The sequence below is a fragment of the Hyla sarda genome, chromosome 6, assembly GCF_029499605.1.
Source record: "Hyla sarda isolate aHylSar1 chromosome 6, aHylSar1.hap1, whole genome shotgun sequence".
NCBI classification, from domain to species: Eukaryota; Metazoa; Chordata; class Amphibia; order Anura; family Hylidae; genus Hyla; species Hyla sarda.
The window spans coordinates 261,152,170-261,171,797 of NC_079194.1; the positions used below are offsets into that span (position 1 = coordinate 261,152,170).

The 19,628-nt window shown below is 44.6% G+C and overlaps 2 protein-coding genes across 7 annotated transcripts in view; one reads left to right on the forward strand and one right to left on the reverse strand.

Annotated features, from left to right (window-relative positions):
* LMNTD2 (lamin tail domain containing 2) overlaps nucleotides 1–10,713 on the reverse strand; it is a 223,700-nt gene extending 212,987 nt beyond the window's left edge. The window contains exon 1 of the mRNA XM_056527122.1: nucleotides 10,599–10,713. The gene's annotated coding sequence lies outside the window, so the exon portion shown is untranslated. The remainder of the gene's footprint in view (nucleotides 1–10,598) is intronic.
* RASSF7 (Ras association domain family member 7) overlaps nucleotides 1–19,628 on the forward strand; it is a 232,830-nt gene that overhangs the window by 149,796 nt on the left and 63,406 nt on the right. The window contains exon 1 of one of the 6 annotated variants that reach the window (XM_056527102.1): nucleotides 10,790–10,917. The exons of 4 other annotated variants lie outside the window; for them this stretch is intronic. The gene's annotated coding sequence lies outside the window, so the exon portion shown is untranslated. Of the gene's footprint in view, nucleotides 1–10,789; nucleotides 10,918–19,628 lie in introns of those variants that run through there. One more of the 6 variants, XM_056527108.1, reaches the window with a different exon arrangement.

The window sequence follows — 19,628 nt, forward strand, 5'->3', positions numbered from 1 at the left end:
GAATGTTGCACATGTGGAATGATAAGATGGATACATTGGATGTGATGTTGTACACTGAATGACTGGTGGAATATGTCGCCCCTATTAGCCCTATACACAATGATCAAGTCATAGAGGCTTAATGATGCCCCCTATCATCCAAGGCCCATGCCCCATTATTCACAAGCTACACCCCTGGATACAGATATAATAGCTACATCGACACAGATTCCTTAAGACAATGTTTGGACTGATGCATTTTTTTAATTTCTTTATTGTTGCTGGCTTTGATAAATCTATTTTTTGTTATAAATTACAGCGCTTACAGTATAAGAGAGCTGTACAATACAGATAAAGTACATACAAAACTATAAGCTTTAATTCACGATAAAGTGTGTGCAGTTTTTTCCATAGATACATAAATTCTATGTGGTACATATTAGGCAGGAGGGGAACTGTCAGTTCTTGAAGTTAATGTTAGAAAATCGGCAAGTGTAAGGCTAGGTTCAGACTACGGAATTTCCGCCTGCAATTCTGCTTTGAAATTGCAGGCGGAAATTCTGCTTGCTAAAATGTATAGTGTAGTGAATGGTTTTCCGTTCACAATTTCACACTTGGGAATTTGTGAAGCGGAATTTGTGAACGGAAAATCCGCTTGGAAATTTCCACCTGAAGAAAGGTGTTCATGCTCTTTCTTCAGGCGGAAATCCGCGCGGAACACATTGCAGTCTATTGGAGACTGCAGTGTCCGCGCGGTCCTAGCGCCGACTAATTCAGTCAGCGCTGGCCGCACTCGGAATCTCCGGGCGGAAATTTTCTGCCTGGAGATTCCGTAGTCTGAACCTAGCCTAAGGGTCTAAGTGACTGTAATAAGACTAAATCGTGATGGTTAGATGACTATGTCGGGGCATCTCCAAAATGGCAGCTCTTGTGGAATGCTTGAGGCATGCAGATAATGTTGACTATCATAGAAAGATGTCAGAACATACAGTGTATAGCAGCTTGCTGTGTTTGGGGCTGTATAGAAACAGACTGGTCAGAATGCAAATGATGGCCCGTCAACCATCAAACATGCCCGCACTGGGCACATGAGCATCAGAACTGGGCTGAGGAGCAATAGACGAAGGTGGCCTGGTCTGAGGAGATGGCACAGGGATGCAATATGGGAAGAAGACAATTCAGCAAAGGCAGTTTGATGCTCTCACTGTTATGACCACAGTGTTGACTTGTCCTTGTACCCCAAATCTCAATTGGGTGCACTGAAAAAACAAGTCTGATGTTCTACCTCACATTTGTGTCATGTTTTTGGCCACATGACAGATTATACATCAGAATTCTGTCAACAAGGGATGCCGGCATATAGCCATACATGTTCCCGGTAGGCCCTGTTGACTTTTACATGCCAAACATAGTCCGATAGTGATGTTTGGTCCATAGCTGCTTTCTCAGAAACAGTGCAGCATTCTGGTCCTTAATTTTCTGTGTGGTTTTGCAAGTCAGTTCCACTGAAGTGAATGTAACCAAGTTGTAATACTACACACAACCTGAGAACAGGTGTGGAGCTATTTTTCTAATCCCGGATAAGCCCACTGCTAATTACCTGATACCACAGGACCCTGGCCATTTTGGTGTCATCCACCGCCTTTAGGTGTTGCTCACAGCCCTCACATTTGTACAATGACCCGATTCACGCCCATTATGACACATGACCCCCCCCCCCCCCCTCCTCCATATTTCTGTTTTTAAGATCTTTGTTCCTTAGTGTGAGTAATTGCGGAGTATAATAATAACCTTCTGTACTGAGTGTAGTTACTGGGCCGCAGACTGGTTAGACCTGCCCTGCTGAGATATATTGTACTTTCTCTTGGAGACCAAATACATTCCAGTTTGAGAGGAGGAAGCCATTATGGTAACAATAACCTAATCTAATCTGATCTAAGAGATAAACCTTCTCCGGATGCACCATAAATCACTGACATTCTGCTTCTGTCACTATAGGTAAGGTCACAAGTGTCGTATTTTGCTGCATATTCTGCTGCGTATTTTTCTGCTCATTGAAGTCAAAGGGTAGAAAAATACACATCTTATTTTGCTACCCATTAACTTGAATGGTTAGGAAAATACCCAACAGCAAAGACATAGCAAAATACGGCACGTATGACCTTACCTTAAAGCAGTGTTTCCCAACCAGGGTACTTCCAGCTGTTGCAAAACTACAACTCCCAGCATGCCTGGACAGCCTTTGGCTTTTTTTCCCCCTTCTTTTTAGGTTAGGGTCACACACAGGAGCGTAGCTAGAATCCACAGGACCCCGATGCAAAAAATTGCCTTTTCTGCCCCCAAGACCCCTCAGTCATCCTCCTTTACACTTTTCTGCCCCCACAGCCCCCTTTTCCTCCGCATCACCCGGTCAGTCGTCCTCCTTCACCTTTTTCTCCCTCCTTCTCCTCCGCACCCCCCTTCATTCATCCTCCTTCACACTTTTATGCCCCCCAGCTCCCCCTTTCCTCCAAAGGGGTAGAGTTTTAGTTAGTTAAATCGACGGCCGCGGCTCCACATGATGGAGGGCAGGGCAGGCCATCGGGCAATGGCCAGTCCGGCCCTGGCTGGCAGTGGCGTGCTGGGCCCTCAGGCGGCGTCTGGGTGCCCGACCTTCTGCCACCACAGCAGATAGTGTAGTGGCAGGGGGGCCCTGCGGGACCCCCAGGCTATGAGGCCCAGTCGCAATTGCGAACCTTGCGACCTCTATAGTTACGCCACTGGTCACACATAGTGTATACCCACATATTTCACACTGTGCAGCAGTAAATACGCAGTGTGTGCTCCTATGAGCAGACACACAGGGCTACCCAGCGGCAAACCTATGTGCGCAGTGAGTTTTGGAGACGGGCCCATGTGTTACAGTAACGTTGGCCCGCTGGGCCCATCTCCAAACCTTACTGCACATACAGGGCTGCTGAGAGTAGCCCTGTGTGTATGCTAATAGGAGAACATGTAGCATATTTACTGCTGCACAGCAGATTTCGTGCAGCATGAAATGCACTGTATATATGCTTTGTGTGACCCTACCCTCATAGTGAATTTATATTTATTTTTTCATCATATGCATGAATGGGGTTCTACACGTCCTTAAACTTTGGCACATCAGAAATGTGCCAAAGTTTGTAAACTCTGTTGAAAGTGCAAAATCACAGCCTTAAGGGGGTACTCCGGGGAACTAAAACCATAGCCCATTCCCTCTCACCAACCTATTTATTTGTCTAAATATCATTAATTCGCTTTATAGAGCAGTTTCCTTCTGTTAGCTGTCACTTATGTGGTGTGCCACTATAGTGAGTAGAGGCAGGGTCACAGGTATTGCAGTGAGTGGTGGGATCAGATGTTATTAACCCTGGGGGCCGGATGGTATTAACCCCTATGTGTTCGTGACGCCAGTGTGGTTTTCGGGATTCGGAACACCACATGCCTGGATTCTCCGTAATCCCATGGACTAGCATTGAATAAAGAGTCCACAACCAGTTATGGGAAAACTAAGGCTTTACTGAATAGAAGATAGGTGTAATTATCTTCACAGCTATGGCCAGATCCTCCCAGAGATGTGACCAGTACCCAGAGGACCTCACAGCCTGCTGGACCAATATTTGTAATAGACTTGAATTGGATTTGTAATTTAGACTTGACGGTTAATGAACTGGACTTGACTATGTGCAGGACTTGACTAACTTCAGTGACAGCAGACATAGACTGGAGACTTGTAGCTTTGTGGAACTCCAGATGCTGAACACTGTCCTGAGATTCTCTGGTAACTGATTCAGCAAAGACTTTGATGTTGTAGCTTAGAGCACTTAGCCCAAAGAGACAGAATTAAAAATGGCTGCCCCTTATATAGAGAGGGGGCTGGACTATAGCCCATTGGTCAAACTGTGGTTCATAGGCTAAACCTGGTGGTCTCTGAGATTACATATTGCAACAAATCATATAACAGTATAACATAACATGTGATCAGGCTTACTCACACAGTTCCTTGGAGTTCTCCAAAGGTCCTATACACTATCTATACATTACAATCCTATCTATGGTCTTAAGGTAACATAGACCACATTTAATAAACTAGCAAGATAACTCAAGGAGTCCCTACAGGGGAGCCCCCAGGTCACTGACGGGCTCAACCTGACAGGGCCTACAGGTAATACAGGTCTATGTACCTGTAGTGGGACACCACACTTACATGCATGGAGTGAGAGAAAGACGTAATTCTCAGATCCACCATGTCTTTATGCAAAGCCCTCACTAAGAGTAGCCCCCACCCTCCTGGAAGACAAACACCACGTGATTTCTGTCTTGTCTGGCTTCACAGCAACACCTCCCCTCCCTGTGTGAGGATCTTGCCTGGAGAGAAACAGCCCCGTGTCTCCTCAGTACATAATGCTGCACTTTGATAGCTGTATATCTAATCACTGACTACTGCCATTCAGAGAAAAGCATGATTTATTGCTGGGGGAAGGATAGTTTGAAAGAAAAGTGTGTACAGTGTGTGCTGCTGACTGTGTTTAAAACAACACAGCATGCACACAGATAGTAAAAGCAATTGATTGGCAGCCATTACACAAAGCTGCACTGACACTTGGAAGTTGTAGTCTGGGCAGCAAGCAAGGGAAAAATATATTTAGAAGACAACAGGGGGGACAGGAGCTGGCAAAATCCCATGGATAACTACAGGGGACACAGAACAGGTATTGTGGTAGCTTTGGGGCATTTTTATTTTTCTTAACTTCACCGAAGCACCCCTTTAACGACGCAGGACGTAAATGTACGTCCTGGTGAGCTGGTACTTAACGCACCAGGACGTACATTTAAGTCCTAAGCATAACCGCGAGCATCGGAGCGATGCCCGGATCATGCACGGCAGGTCCCGGCTGCTAATCGCAGCCAGGGACCCGCCCGTAATGGTGGACATCCCCTATCCCGCGGATGTCTGCCATTAACCCCTCAGATGCCATGATCAATACAGATCACAGCATCTGCAGCATCGCGGTCACTAAAATGGATGATCGGATGACCCGCAGGGCTGCAGCGGCGATCCGATCATCAAGCACGGCACCTTGCTCTGCTGCCTTCCCGGCGTCTTCTGCTCTGATCTGATTCCCGCAGACCAGAGCAGAAAATGACTGATAGCACTGACCAGTATCAGCAATCGAATGATTGCTATAAATAGTCCCCTATGGGGACTATTAAAGTGTAAAAAAAAGTTAAAAAATAAAGTTACAAAATTTTAAAAAACCCCTCCCCCAATAAAAACGTAAATTGTCCCATTTTCCCTATTCCACCCCCAAAAAGTGTTAAAAAAAATTTAGTATATTTGGTATCGCCGCGTACGTAAATATCTGAACTATTAAAATAATAAGTTAATGATACCGTACGGTGAACGGCGTGAACGTAAAAAAAAAATTAAAAAGTCCAAAATAGCTGCTTTTTTATAACATTGTATTCCAAAAACAAATTAATAAAAAATGTATTAAAAGTTTTATATAGGCAAATATGGTATCAATAAAAAATACAGATCATGGCGCAAAAAATTAGCCCTCATATCAGTGCTTATACGGAAAAATGAAAACGTTATAGGTCTTCAAAATAGGGGGATTTTAAACGTACCAATTTGGTTAAAAAGTTTGCAATTTAATTTAAAGCGCAACAGTAATAAAAAAGTATTTTATCATGGGTATTATTTTAATCGTATTGACCCAAGAACACATGTCATTTTTACCGTAAATTATACGGTGTGAAAACGAAACCTTCCAAAATTAGCAAAATTGCGGTTTTTTTTTAAATTTCCCCACACATAGTATTTTTTTGGTTAAGCCATACATTTTATGGTAAAGTGAGTGATGGCATTACAACGGACAACTGGTCGCGCAAAAAAACAAGCCCTCATACTAGTCTGTGGATGAAAATATAAAAGAGCTATGATTTTTTGAAGGCGAGGAGGAAAAACGAAAACGTAAAAATAAAATTGTCCTTAAAGGACAACTGTAGTGGAACACATTCATATATGCCCGTGCCCGGGCCTCAAAAATAAACAAAATAAACTTATACATACTTTCCTACGAGCCCCCGTTGGTCCGGCACAGGCTTCACGGTTTGCCAGTGTTGACGTCATTCCACTTCCTGGGGACGGGGACGCCGCAGAGCCGTCGGCGTATCACCGGCCGTAGCGATGTCCCGCCCCAGTCGGTGATAGGCTGAGCCCACTGTCATGTAAGGAGCTCTGGCCGGCTCCTTACATGACAGTGGGCTCAGCCTATCACAGGCCGGGGCGGGACATCGCTATGGCCGGTGATACGCCGATGGCTCTGCAGCGTCCCCGTCCCCAGGAAGTGGAATGACGTGAGGTCTGTGCCGGACCAACGGGGGCTCGTAGGAAGGTATGTATGAGTTTATTTTGTTTATTTTTCAGGCCCGGGCATGGGCATATATAAAGGTGTTCCACTACAGTTGTCCTTTAAGGCCCAAATGGGCTGAGTCCTTAAGGGGTTAAAAAAGATGCCAAAAACTGAGTGACAAAATTAATTGTGGTAGAGGGTGTGATGCAAAGGGCAGATGTAATTACCCTAGGGGCAAATGGCATTAACCCCTTGTATTTGTGACGCCAGGGTGTGGTTTATCCTCAATACCAACCAAAGGTATACCGCTCGATCCTGAACTGGGCACAGGGGCAACAATGACTCCGAAGCGGACAACGGTAGCTTTACTGAGGGTAGACGTGTGAAAAAGTCTATACAGTGCAGCCAGGGCCCACGGAGGTAACCAGTGTCTCAGAGACCTTAAGGGCTTGCTGGGACTTGTAGTACATGAGGTAAATTTTATGCAGGCCACATTGACTTGACAAATGATGACTGTGACTGACTTGACTGATGACTGACAACACTGAGACTGTGGCTTACTTGTAGCTGCTTGTGGCTGGAGACTGGACTTGAGGCCTCATATGACTCTGGACACTATCTAGGACTTGACTTGACCTCAGCAAATACTTGTAAGGAAAAGAGAAAGAGCTAGCTCCACCTAGGGCTTATATGGGGGAGACTAGCAGGGAGCCCATGGGTCACCTATGGGATCACCTGGTCACTGGTACCTCCTGGGTAACAATCACATGATAAGTCACATGGTAAATAGTCTTAAAATGACTGCTTTCTTAACACATCACAAGGTATAATACATTAGAAACATATTTACATGGGGAGGGGGGGGGGGGGCAGATGCAAGGAGGCCAGGGGACACTGTAGGGAGGCTGCCTGGCAGGGCAGCAAGGGTACGGGGTAACACCTCCCTTACTGGGCCACCACATCATAAAGTACAGTGCAGCAGAATCCCATTAAAATTAACATAAAGCTGCTGCATCAGAATTTCTTCGTGGAATTCTGCTTAGAAATTCTGTTGGGTATACACAGCCTATACTACCCTGCGAACAAGGTCATAAGCTGGAGACTGACATAATAGACACCGAACTGACTCTCCTCTTAACCTACTATTCAGCTCAGACATATAATTTCAACTAATAAAAAGATAAGTGTAGCTCACTCAATAACATAAACCCAAAAGAGGTTACTGACTAGGTCAATATCCCTGGCCTTAAAGGGGTACTCTGCCCCTAGACATTTTATCCCCTATCCAAAGGATAGGGTATAAGATGTCAGATCGCGGGGGTCCTGCTGCTGGGGACCCCCGGGATCTACCATGCAGCACCCACCTTTAGCGGCTTCCGGAACCACTGGAGGTCCTTACTTAGGCTGAGTCCATCTCGACCACGAGGACGGAGCATAGTGACATCACGGCTCCGCCGCCCCGTGTGACGTCCCCGTGATCGCCAGTAATCAGACCCGGAGCGAACATGCTCTGCGGACTGATTCTAACAGGGTGCAGCAGGGAAGATCACGGGGGTCACCAGCGGCGGGACCCCCGCGATCAGGCATCTTATCCCCTATCCTTTGGATAGGGGATAAGATGTCTTAGCGCCAGAGTACCCCTTTAAATGTTCTGAGAAATGTACAGAGAATTTAACACTATATAGATCAGTGTCTCCTAACCAGGGTGCCTCCTAGATGTTGTAAAACTACAATTCCCAGCATGCCCGGACAGCCAAAGGCTGTCCGGGCATGCTGGGAGTTGTAGTTTTGCAACAGCTGGAGGCACCGTGGTTGGGAAACACTGCTCTAGATATATCATTTTTATAAAGGAAAATAACCAGCTGCAAGACACATCTAGTGCTTCTTAGCATACGTCACAAAAGGGATTGGGAGGGAAAACTTCCATGTTTTCTGCTATGGGAGATGTAGTTATAGACAACCTGCATACAGATATTCGTCCGTCTTTGCGGGTCACTTTTTATGTGTATGGGCACATTTCTGGAATCATTACCCAGCTTTCCTAGACACAGGAATGGCATATTCTCCTAATTTTAATTCCTTATCACTACACGTCCCTGGGGGGAGGGGTGACTTTATAAAAAGTGTTGGTGACCCCCCCCCAGTACCATCTGTATCGGTGGTTGTATTAGTCATCCCCCAACTTTTCCAGACACAGATACAACTGGGTCCCTATCGAGCTTTTTACATTCGACAATCGGCTAGTAAAATTGGTTGATATCAAATACTGAAAAAATCTGATGCAAAAAGTAAAATCAACTATAAAAATCATATATACATCTCAGTGGAAGTGTCGTGAACTTTTTTGACCATTTTGAAGTGACAGCGCATGCCTAAACAAAAATGATGTGCGGTCAAACTAATGAAATCTTTCAGTAATACGACTTTATAACATTTACATAGACATTAATGTTATAAACCGGATACTACTTCGATACGATATACATAGAAGTTAATATGCTAAAAATCGTATACAATAGTATACAGTATAGCACTTTAATATGCTTTACATAGACATAATTACTCGGAAAATCAGACATGACTTCAATACGATTTACATAGACATTAATGTAAGGAAAATTGGATATGACTTCAATACGATTTACATAGACATTAATGTAAGGAAAATTGGATATGACTTCAATACGATTTACATAGACATTAATATTAGAAAAGTCGTATATGACTTCCATATGGTTTACGTAAAAAATATTAGGAAAATCGGATACGACTTCAATACCATTTACATAGACATTAATATTTGGAAAATCAGATATGACTTCAATATGATTTACATAGACATTGTTATTGTTATTAGGAAAATTGGATATGACTTCAATACGATTTACATAGACATTAATGTTAGAAAAATCGTATATGACTTCCATATGGTTTACGTAAAAAATATTAGGAAAATCGGATACGACTTCAATACCATTTACATAGACATTAATATTTGGAAAATCAGATATGACTTCAATATGATTTACATAGACATTGTTATTGTTATTAGGAAAATTGGATATGACTTCAATACGATTTACATAGACATTAATGTTAGAAAAATCGTATATGACTTCCATATGGTTTACGTCGAAAATAATATTAGGAAAATCGGATACAACTTCAATGCAGTTTACATAGACATTAATATTAGGAAAATCAGATGACTTCAATATGATTTACATAGACATTAATGTTAGAAAAATCGTATATAACTTCAATACCATTTACATAGACATTAATATTTGGAAAATCAGATATGACTTCAATATGATTTACATAGACATTGTTATTGTTATTAGGAAAATTGGATATGACTTCAATAAGATTTACATAGACATTAATGTTAGAAAATGCGTATAAGACTTCCATATGGTTTACGTCGAAAATAATATTAGGAAAATCGGATACGACTTCAATACCATTTACATAGACATTAATATTTGGAAAATCAGATATGACTTCAATATGATTTACATAGACATTAATGTTAGAAAAATCGTATATGACTTCAATACTGTTTACATAGACATCAATATTAGGAAAATCAGATATGACTTCAATATGATTTACATAGACATTAATGTTAGAAAAATCGTATATGACTTCAATACCGTTTACATAGACATCAATATTAGGAAAATCAGATATGACTTCAATATGATTTACAGTTATAGACATTAATGTTAGAAAAATCGGATACGATTTGAAAGCGATTTTGTAATCAGAGGAAAACTGATGCTCGCTTTGAACATGATTTTTCCATACAAATCAACGGACAGGCCTAGGAATACTATTTTTATATAATATATAAATATATATATATATATATATATATATATATATATATTCTTAACTATGTGAACCCAGCCTGAATCTGCAAACCGATCTCTCGCTGGCTGTGTGGACAGCGCTGAAGGATAACCCATAATGCTGCTGTGTGCTCCCTGCTTTACACTGTTACTTCTCTGACCTTTACTAGCTGTGGAATGTGTTTGTTTTTATACAAAATTCTTAAAGGTGCAGTGCAAGGTGTATGTATATGTATATATATATATATATATATATATATATATATATAGCTTTTTACATACATAAAATATCTTAAGAAGTGTCTGTCACTTTTGCATTAGTGCCAATAGAATGAAGTGTTGGGAAGCTCTTAGCTGGACCTGGGCATGAAATAGTTAAGCTCACCTCTGCTCTTTGCGGAATGACATCACCCTCCAGATGACACCTGGCCACGCCCACACCTGTACACACAGGCGATGAGTGATGGGCGGCAGTCTGATAGGCTTATTTACCTGTGGGCGTGGCCAGGAGGCCGGGGCCGGCCAATCAGGCGTGTGTGATGTGCCACAGGTTGCTTCCTGGCTCTCATTCCAGGATAGTGCAGGGTGGGGGAAGGATCAGCTGATCAGGAGGTGCACGGGTGACATAAGGACTGGATGGGAGCTCCTGCTGCTTGGATCTGTGAGAGATCTGGAGACACCCTTGAAGGCTGTGCTGGGATCAGGTGAGTTCCCTTTACCAGATGACACTTCCTTGAAGTCAGGACTTACTTGGGGACTTCTAGTTGGGCCATTCCTTGCCTGAGTGTCTTGGGGTGCATAAGTACTTCTAGTACCAGGGTGTCAGGGCTTTTTGTGGCTGTGGGATTTTTCTGTGTGGCTAAATAGTGAAATGTAATATGAGGAATTTACTAACTGGATATGTTGTTGTGACCCCAGCTGTTGCAAAACTACAACTCCCAGCATGCTCAGACAGCCGTTGGCTGGCTGAGCATGCTGGAAGTTGTAGTTTTGCAACAGCTGGAGGCACACTTGTTAGGATACACTAAATGATAAACTACAGCCCTTTCCTGTCTCTCATAGAACGCCATTATTTGGTTTGTGTTGTGTACTGTTTTGGGGAATACTGCGTAGGTACAGGTGTACTATGGAGAACAAGTAAAAGATGTATTGCTGTTTGTTCTCTGGCAGCCTGTGGCTAAAATGGCAGAAAACCTTGTTTAGAGAGTAATAGAAGAGAACTACAGCAGGGAATTCATATTCCCCACAGCTGTTGCCTTGTTGCCTGGGAGAAATAAAAGCATTGGAGTTGTTGTCATGTCCTAATGTGCCTCCATTCATAGAATACTAGTACTATAGTGGGGAGGGAGTTGGGAGGAATGTAGAGTCCTTGCTGCTGCGGGGAGCCCATAAAAAGCTTTGCTGCTGCGGGGAGCCCATAAAAAGCTTTGCTGCTGCGGGGAGCCCTTAAAAAGCTTTGCTGCTGCGGGGAGCCCTTAAAAAGCTTTGCTGCTGCGGGGAGCCCTTAAAAAGCTTTGCTGCTGCGGGGAGCCCTTAAAAAGCTTTGCGGCTGCGGGGAGCCCTTAAAAAGCTTTGCGGCTGCGGGGAGCCCTTAAAAAGCTTTGCTGCGGCTGCGGGGAGCCCTTAAAAAGCTTTGCTGCGGGGAGCCCTTTAAAAAGCTTTGCTGCGGCTGCGGGGAGCCCTTAAAAAGCTTTGCTGCGGCTGCGGGGAGCCCTTAAAAAGCTTTGCTGCGGCTGCGGGGAGCCCTTAAAAAGCTTTGCGGCTGCGGGGAGCCCTTAAAAAGCTTTGCTGCGGCTGCGGGGAGCCCTTAAAAAGCTTTGCTGCGGCTGCGGGGAGCCCTTAAAAAGCTTGGCTGCGGGGAGCCCATAAAAAGCTTGGCTGCGGGGAGCCCTTAAAAAGCTTGGCTGCGGGGAGCCCTTAAAAAGCTTGGCTGCGGGGAGCCCTTAAAAAGCTTGGCTGCGGGGAGCCCTTAAAAAGCTTGGCTGCGGGGAGCCCTTAAAAAGCTTTGCTGCGGCTGCGGGGGGCCCTTAAAAAGCTTTGCTGCGGCTGCGGGGAGCCCTTAAAAAGCTTTGCTGCGGCTGCGGGGGGCCCTTAAAAAGCTTTGCTGCGGCTGCGGGGGGCCCTTAAAAAGCTTTGCTGCGGCTGCGGGGGGCCCTTAAAAAGCTTTGCTGCGGCTGCGGGGGGCCCTTAAAAAGCTTTGCTGCGGCTGCGGGGGGCCCTTAAAAAGCTTTGCTGCGGCTGCGGGGGGCCCTTAAAAAGCTTTGCTGCGGGGAGCCCTTAAAAAGCTTTGCTGCCGCTGCGGGGAGCCCTTAAAAAGCTTGGCTGCGGGGAGCCCGTAAAAAGCTTTGCTGCGAGGAGCCCTTAAAAAGCTTTGCTGCGGGGAGCCCTTAAAAAGCTTTGCTGCGGGGAGCCCATAAAAATCTTTGCGGAGGCTACGGGGCCCTTAAAAAGCTTTGCTGCTGCAGGGAGCCCTTAAAAAGCTTGCGGGGGGGGGGGGGTACCCATGAAAATCATCACTGTTGCACTCCGATTATTAGTCTGGTTCCCGTCAGAAGAGTTTCATGCAATAGTTAAATCTGAGTTTCCCAACCAGAGTGTCTCCAGCTGTTGAAAAACTAGAACTCCCAGACAGCCTATCGCTGAGTTACCTACTAGCTAGCAATGCTTTCTCCTACAGTGTGTGTGTGTGTGTGTGTGGGGGGGGGGGGGGGGGGGGCTCACACCTTTTGTTTGCACAGTGATTTCACAGTAGTCTTAGTCTACATGACTTTATTTGCTCAGATATTCCGGGTTGGTTGAAGGATGGATCTTCTCTGTAGAGTCAGCTTGGAAGTAGGGTGCCCCAACAGCTGTTGCAAAACTCCATGCCCTAGCATGCCAGGCAGAGGTTGCCAGCATTATATAACCTGTCTTTAAATTCCTAGTTTGTCCGTAATGTTGTGAAACTGATGTTCTGCAGGAGCTACATGTGTTGGAGCTTGACAGAAAATGACTAGGTTTCTTATATACGCAGTAAGGAAGTTTGACCTTCTCAGAAGATCTTACTGTGGCCGTAGTGACCTTACAATTTACTACTTACATGGACGTCTCTCGTGACCATAGGGCGATGTTGGCCCACTTGGCTCTTACCTACACTAGATTTCCCTGGTTATGGCAGAGTTCTCAACCACAACATTCACAGCTTTAGACTATGTTCTTCTAGATCAGTACCTGCTTAGATCAGCATACGACCGGAACTGAACAGTGACATGGCGAGTGGATGTTTGATGGTTATTTTAAAGTGTACTTGTAATTAACAAAAACTTTTGGATAATACCATTATGTTTATTTGTAATATACATTGGTTACATTTTTTAAAATATATTTTGGGTTGAAAAATGCTGTCCCTGCAGCTATTGCCTGTGTGTCTCTATGAGAATACCAAATACAGGAAGTGAGGACAGGACAAGCAGGGCTCTGTGCAGGCTCCTAGCTTGTCAATCATCCTGCTGTGTGAGCACGTAGCATGTCACAGATTCTCACTACACAGAGCCCTGCGTGTCCTCGGTGCGCGGAGCCCTGCGTGTCCTCGGTGCGCGGAGCCCTGCGTGTCCTCGGTGCGCGGAGCCCTGCGTGTCCTCGGTGCGCGGAGCCCTGCTTGCGAGTAACCCTTTGGTTGGACCATCTGCCTTTTTTTTAAAGTCCATAGGTCCTTTTTTGCTTTACAACCATTGCAGCCCTCAGTGTACCGCCATATGGTGCTGGAAATGGAGGGGGGGGGGGATTTATTAAGCATTTTACAAAAAAAAAATTGACACATGATTTTGGGACTTTTTGTTGTGAAGTGATTTTTGCCATACTTGCTAATTTGACCGATTTTGCCCTTTGACTTTGCAGTGGTTATGAATTTATCATGTGGGACTTTTCTCCAAATGTCGCAAATTTTGTCGCAGAGGGCTTCAACATATACCAGCAATCTTTTCACTTGCAAAACTTATTTACAACAACTTCACAGAGGGAAAAAAATCCCACATGCGCCAAATTTATCTCACAGCGTGCAACTTTTGAAGTGAACACATTGCAGCTTGTGACATGCCTGAGAGCTAACTCTGAGATTTTGCTGTATTCTTGTGTTCATGTATTTGTTTGGCTACAAAAAGACATAGATTTTTAATTTTTCCTTTTTCTCCTCCAGGATGCAGTCTTTCTGACATTTTGTTTCTAAAATAGCATGTATTAGTACAGTAAAATCTCCCTTAGCGGACACCTCCCAATAGCGGACAGTATTTTATGCTCTGCCAGAGTCCCAAAAGACTTAATGTATTTGCACCCTCCGAATAGGGGACACTCCAAATAGGGGACAACCAGGCTTATGTGCCAACCCTTCCTTGTACACAGGGCCACTGTCAGGGGGGTGCAGCCAATACCCAAGTGCCATTTCATTCCCCTTTTATTACCCTCTGTACAAATTTATCACCTCCTCTTTACCATCCCCTGTGCCATCCCCCCCCCTTTATCCCACCTGTGCCATTTCATTCCCCCTTTATCCCCCACTTCCACTTTATTCTCTCTGTGCCCTGTTTCTAATCATCCACCCTTGTGCTACATTACTTTTCCCCTTCCCTCCTCCCCTGTTGTTCTTCTTACCTGGCCATATGTCTCAGGTGCAGGGGGTCTCAGCGGGTTTGACGTTCTTCTGACATCCTATGCGCAGCTTCTGAAAGCGGCAGCTGCGGGAACTGATGATTGACATCAGGAGTTGCTACTCACAACCTTTCAGTGAGTGTAGTTCAGAGGACGTCAGGAGAACATCATCAAACCCGCTGAGAGCCCCTGCACCTGAGCCTGCTGGCCAGGTAACAACTGGGGAAGGAGGGAAGGGAATGGGGTGGAAAAGGGTGATGAATTTGCACAGACGGTAATAAAGGGGGAATGAAATGGCACGGGGGGGGATCAAGAGGAAATGTTATGGCACGGGGTAAGTGGGGATGATTTGGCACAGGGAGGACAAGGGGAGAAGAAATGAAGTGGCATTGGAGGGATGAAATGGTACAGGGGTGATTTAAGGGCACTGGGAGATTCTACTGTAATATTCCTTTTTTATGTTTTATAGGTAATTACACTCTGGAGTGAGTACAGGACAGTATTCTGCCATTCAGAAAGATTTTTTTTTTGAGCCTTTTTTCCCAATAGGGCACATCGCTCATTAGTGCTATTGGGAGATTCTTGGGTGTCCGCTATTGGGAGATTTTACTGTTTAGGGGGTTTTATTTGGTGTTTTTTCCCTTGCACTTTTTTTCTCATTTCAAGTTGTGATATTGTTCATCGTATAACTGAGGGATATTAAGGAATTGGTTAAAAAAGCACTAACATACATGCACATATACATTTTTTCACTTATGGAAATCTATGGGAGTAAACCCTACAATTTCTTAGACAAATAAACAAACAACTCCATACCCAGAGCATGCCGTGAACTTCCAATGAGTGCCAATGAAGATTGAAAAAAATGCCCCCCAAAAAAAGGCATGTGGGTATGACATTTCATATTTCCCTATTGACTCCCAACTAATATCTGGCCACATGATGTTTAAACGCAGTGTCTGTTTTCAGCCTTTGGGTTCTCACGTGGGCTGGTAACTGTATGCTATGAACCCCAATTCACTATAAGGGTGGCTGCTCTTGGCCTAGCTCAGGGAGCAAGGGGAACGGCCGCAATGTCTGTGAGTACACTGTGCATGCGGGATAAAAGTACCTCGCAATGCCCGTCTCCTAGAGACGCCTTGTGCGTTCGCACAGTCTCTTCTGGCTTCTGGCACAGTGTCCGGCACCTGCGTCACCATGCTCACGCCATCGAGTCCTTGGCTAGTGCAGAGAGGCAGTGGTGCCGAAAGGACACATGGCAGAATTTCTGCATAAAATTCCATTCAGCAAAGCTCATCAATATTCATAACCCCCCTCCCTGCTCTTGCGCCCTGTGTTAGTGTACGGCGCATGCGCCGCTTCCCTCTTTTCCCTTCCTGGAGTACCCAGGAACCGGCGTATACGCCGTGCACTAACACGGAGCGCAAGAGCAGGGAGGAGGGTTATGAATATTGATGATCTGGGCAGAGCGCCCACCCAGCGAAGATGACATCAGCGTGCCCCTAGCTCGGTTCGGAGCTCCGCCCATGCCCTTTCATTTGCATATAAAGAAAATGGCGAATTGTGGTGGAATGGCTGGGTGAATCGGAATCTTTTTGATCAGCATCACCCACACTACAAGCCTGTGTGACAGGTTCAGTGCGGGGGATACTGATGACAGATTTCCTTTAAACCCGCTATCTTCTGCTTGGACCGTAATTGCTGTAGAACTGGAGAGGAATTGGAGCAGAATTTGAAGAGGAATTTGACCAACATTTTTTAGAGTAAATCTGGAGGAGGATTGGTACTAAAGCCACCAGGCTGGTACTCAGTTCTCCTTTAAAAATTCTGCACTTCACTCCAGCTTAAATTCAACTTATTTTGTCAGGAAAAATAAAGTACTATTGACTTCAATGGGCTTTTACCCGTGGATTCTGCCACGATAATGAACATGTTCAATCTTCTGTCCGAATAGAATTTAGCGTCAGGATTCTGCTTACAGAAATTCCTCAGTGTGAACAGCGTGTTGGAAAGACCATTTAAGGGTCTATTCATAAGAGAATAGAATTTCCGCACCAGTTCTGCTTCCAGAAACCACTTTGGGTGGTTTCTGGCGTGTGCTAATTTTGTGTGGAATTGGTGCGGAATTTATGCGGAAATTCCGTATGTGGAAATTCAGAAATGTGAAATACCATATAAGTCTATTGGGCTTCCATTTGAGGCAGAATTCCGCAAGCGAAAATTCCGCCCGTGTGAATATCCCCTTAATCAATGGCGCTTTCCTTCAAGGTAGAATTTGAGCAGAGCAAACGAGCGGAAATATTAAAGTAAATTCCTCAGTGTGAACATAACCCTAAAGAACACAAATGCAATGTTCTTATTACATATGGTAACAGCACTAGTATTACTATAGTAACAGAACTAGTTTACCGCAGTAGTTTTTATAAAAGCTGTCCATGGCATGCTGGGATTTGTGGTGTTAACAGTTGTTAAAGAGCCCCAAAGTGCAGACCATTGCTATGTTATCATATATAGTGTAGAAGATTGTAGTTCTCTAGTGCAGTCATTCTTTTATCCCTGTGTAGTAGAATGGATTATTCCAATACTTGGGACCCAGCAATGACATGTTCTTATCTATATTCTAATCTTTGTTTCTAGACATGGCCTTTGTAAATGTGATTGCAGATTATTTTACATCAGTTGTGCCTGTCCTGTTCTCCGCTGGTTGGGTTGTAGTAGCAGGTGGTGGCCGTAGGTTGACACAAACCATAAGGTTGTATTGTGCTTGTAGTGAAATCTAATACATACACAATGGGGCAATGGGCTTGGGATAGATATCTGTAGTGAGCTGCTGGGGCTCGGTTTTTCTATCTGTAACAGGTGTTACACAAGCTCATAGGTAACATAAGAGATGATACACGAGCGAGGCCAAGATCTGCCTCTATTACATCGAATATAGCTCAAAAGGTGAATTATACAATGTACCATACAGTATGGGGGGGGGGGGGGGGAATTCATCATTGTAGGTGTAGGTGAGGCATTTGTATGCACCTTTTCTGTGTGGTGCTAATGTGTAGGTGCACAAAATGTATTAAAGGGGTACTCCACCGAAAAGCATCTTATCCTCTATGCAAAGGATTGGAGAGAAGATATCTGATCTCCGGCGCGTCACCCTTGTCATCCGCGCACAGAGCAAACTCCGCTCCGTGCCATATGACTGGTGACTACAACCGTCACGCCCCCTCCATTCATGTCTATAGGAGGAGCTGTAGTAGCCGTCACGCCCCCTCCCATAGACATGAATGACGTCACGGACACAGAAGCTCCAAGCGTCTGTGTTCCGGACACTGCTGCTGCCGGCCCAGAGATCGTGGGGGTCCCCAGTGGCGGGCCCCCCGCTATCGGACATCTTATCCCCTATCCTTTGGATAGGGGATTAGATGTATTTTTGGCAGAGTACCCCTTTAAATCGTTGCAGGGCATATTAATAAATTTTGTGCAGGTACACTAAAGTCACAATTAATAAATATGTGACCACTGCATGATGAAAAGGATAAATGGTGTACTGCAAGACAACATTGTGAAGAATGTCCATTTTAAAAGTCCACAAAAGGCGCAAAAACTCCCACTGCGCCTAAACTGCACGAAATATAGACAACAAAACAGCTCTCAATGCAATGATGAATGTCCCCAATGTGTTTTATGTGAAGAATTCCTACCAGCTGAGAGGTAGAGGTTCTTGCCTGCTTCCTAGACTCTCCTCTACATGTTTCAGCCTGGTTACCTGCCATAGAAGCATGTGGTCACGTGAGGCAGCTGCTACGGTCACAACACCTCGGCTCGTGCCTATGACTGATGGCTGCACAATACTATCAAAGCGGCAGCGTAGAATAATAGTTGGGATATTCAGGTAGTATAGTACATGGGGAGATTTATCAAAATCTGTCAAAACATGTCCAGAAGGAAAGTTGCTGAGTTGCCCATATCAACCAATCAGATCGCTACTTTCATTTTTCAGAGGTCTTTTCAAAAGATTAAAGAAGCGATCTGATTGGTTCCTATGGGCATCTCAGCAACTTTTCCTCCGCACAGGTTTTGATAAATCTCCCCCCATGTGTTTACTGTAGCATCTCATGCGTATATTAATTTTCAGTTCCAGCTTAGACTAAGGCTACACGACAGCTCTGATCTAGCTACCTAAGTATTTGTACAATAGTTGGGGGAATTTCATAGGTGTGTGATGTCCTAGTATGGGATATAGTCCCGTACAGTACTTGGGCCCTGTCAGTTTGAGTCCCTCTGTGTCCTAGGGGCTCTCCTGCAGTGTCTCCCCCATAGTTATATATACATTATGTATATTATTATGTGTGTTAAGTATAAAGGACCTTTGAGTAAGTCACATGATAATGTGGTCACATGTTTGTTACCCAGAGAGCACCAGCTAAACAGGTGACCGTAAGCTTCACCTATGGGCTTCTGGCTCAGCCCCCCCCCCCTCTTTTATAAGAGGGGGAGACATTACAATCTCTCTGTTCCACCATTCTGAGATCCTGAGGCACAGTAAAGACCAGACGTCTCAGAGCCAGTGCCCAGCACTTCTGGAGGCCTCAAGCCTAACCTACAACTACATGCCAGTAAGTCAAGTCTATTGTAGTCAGCGTGGCTGTCCTAAAGTCTGTCAAAGTCACTACAAGTCCCAACAAGCTGCGAGGTTCTTCTGTATTACTGCCCACCTCTCTGGGATCCTGGCCTAGCTGTAAAGACTGTTACCATCTGTCTACCTCAGTAAAGCTACCGTTAACCCTAACCTGGT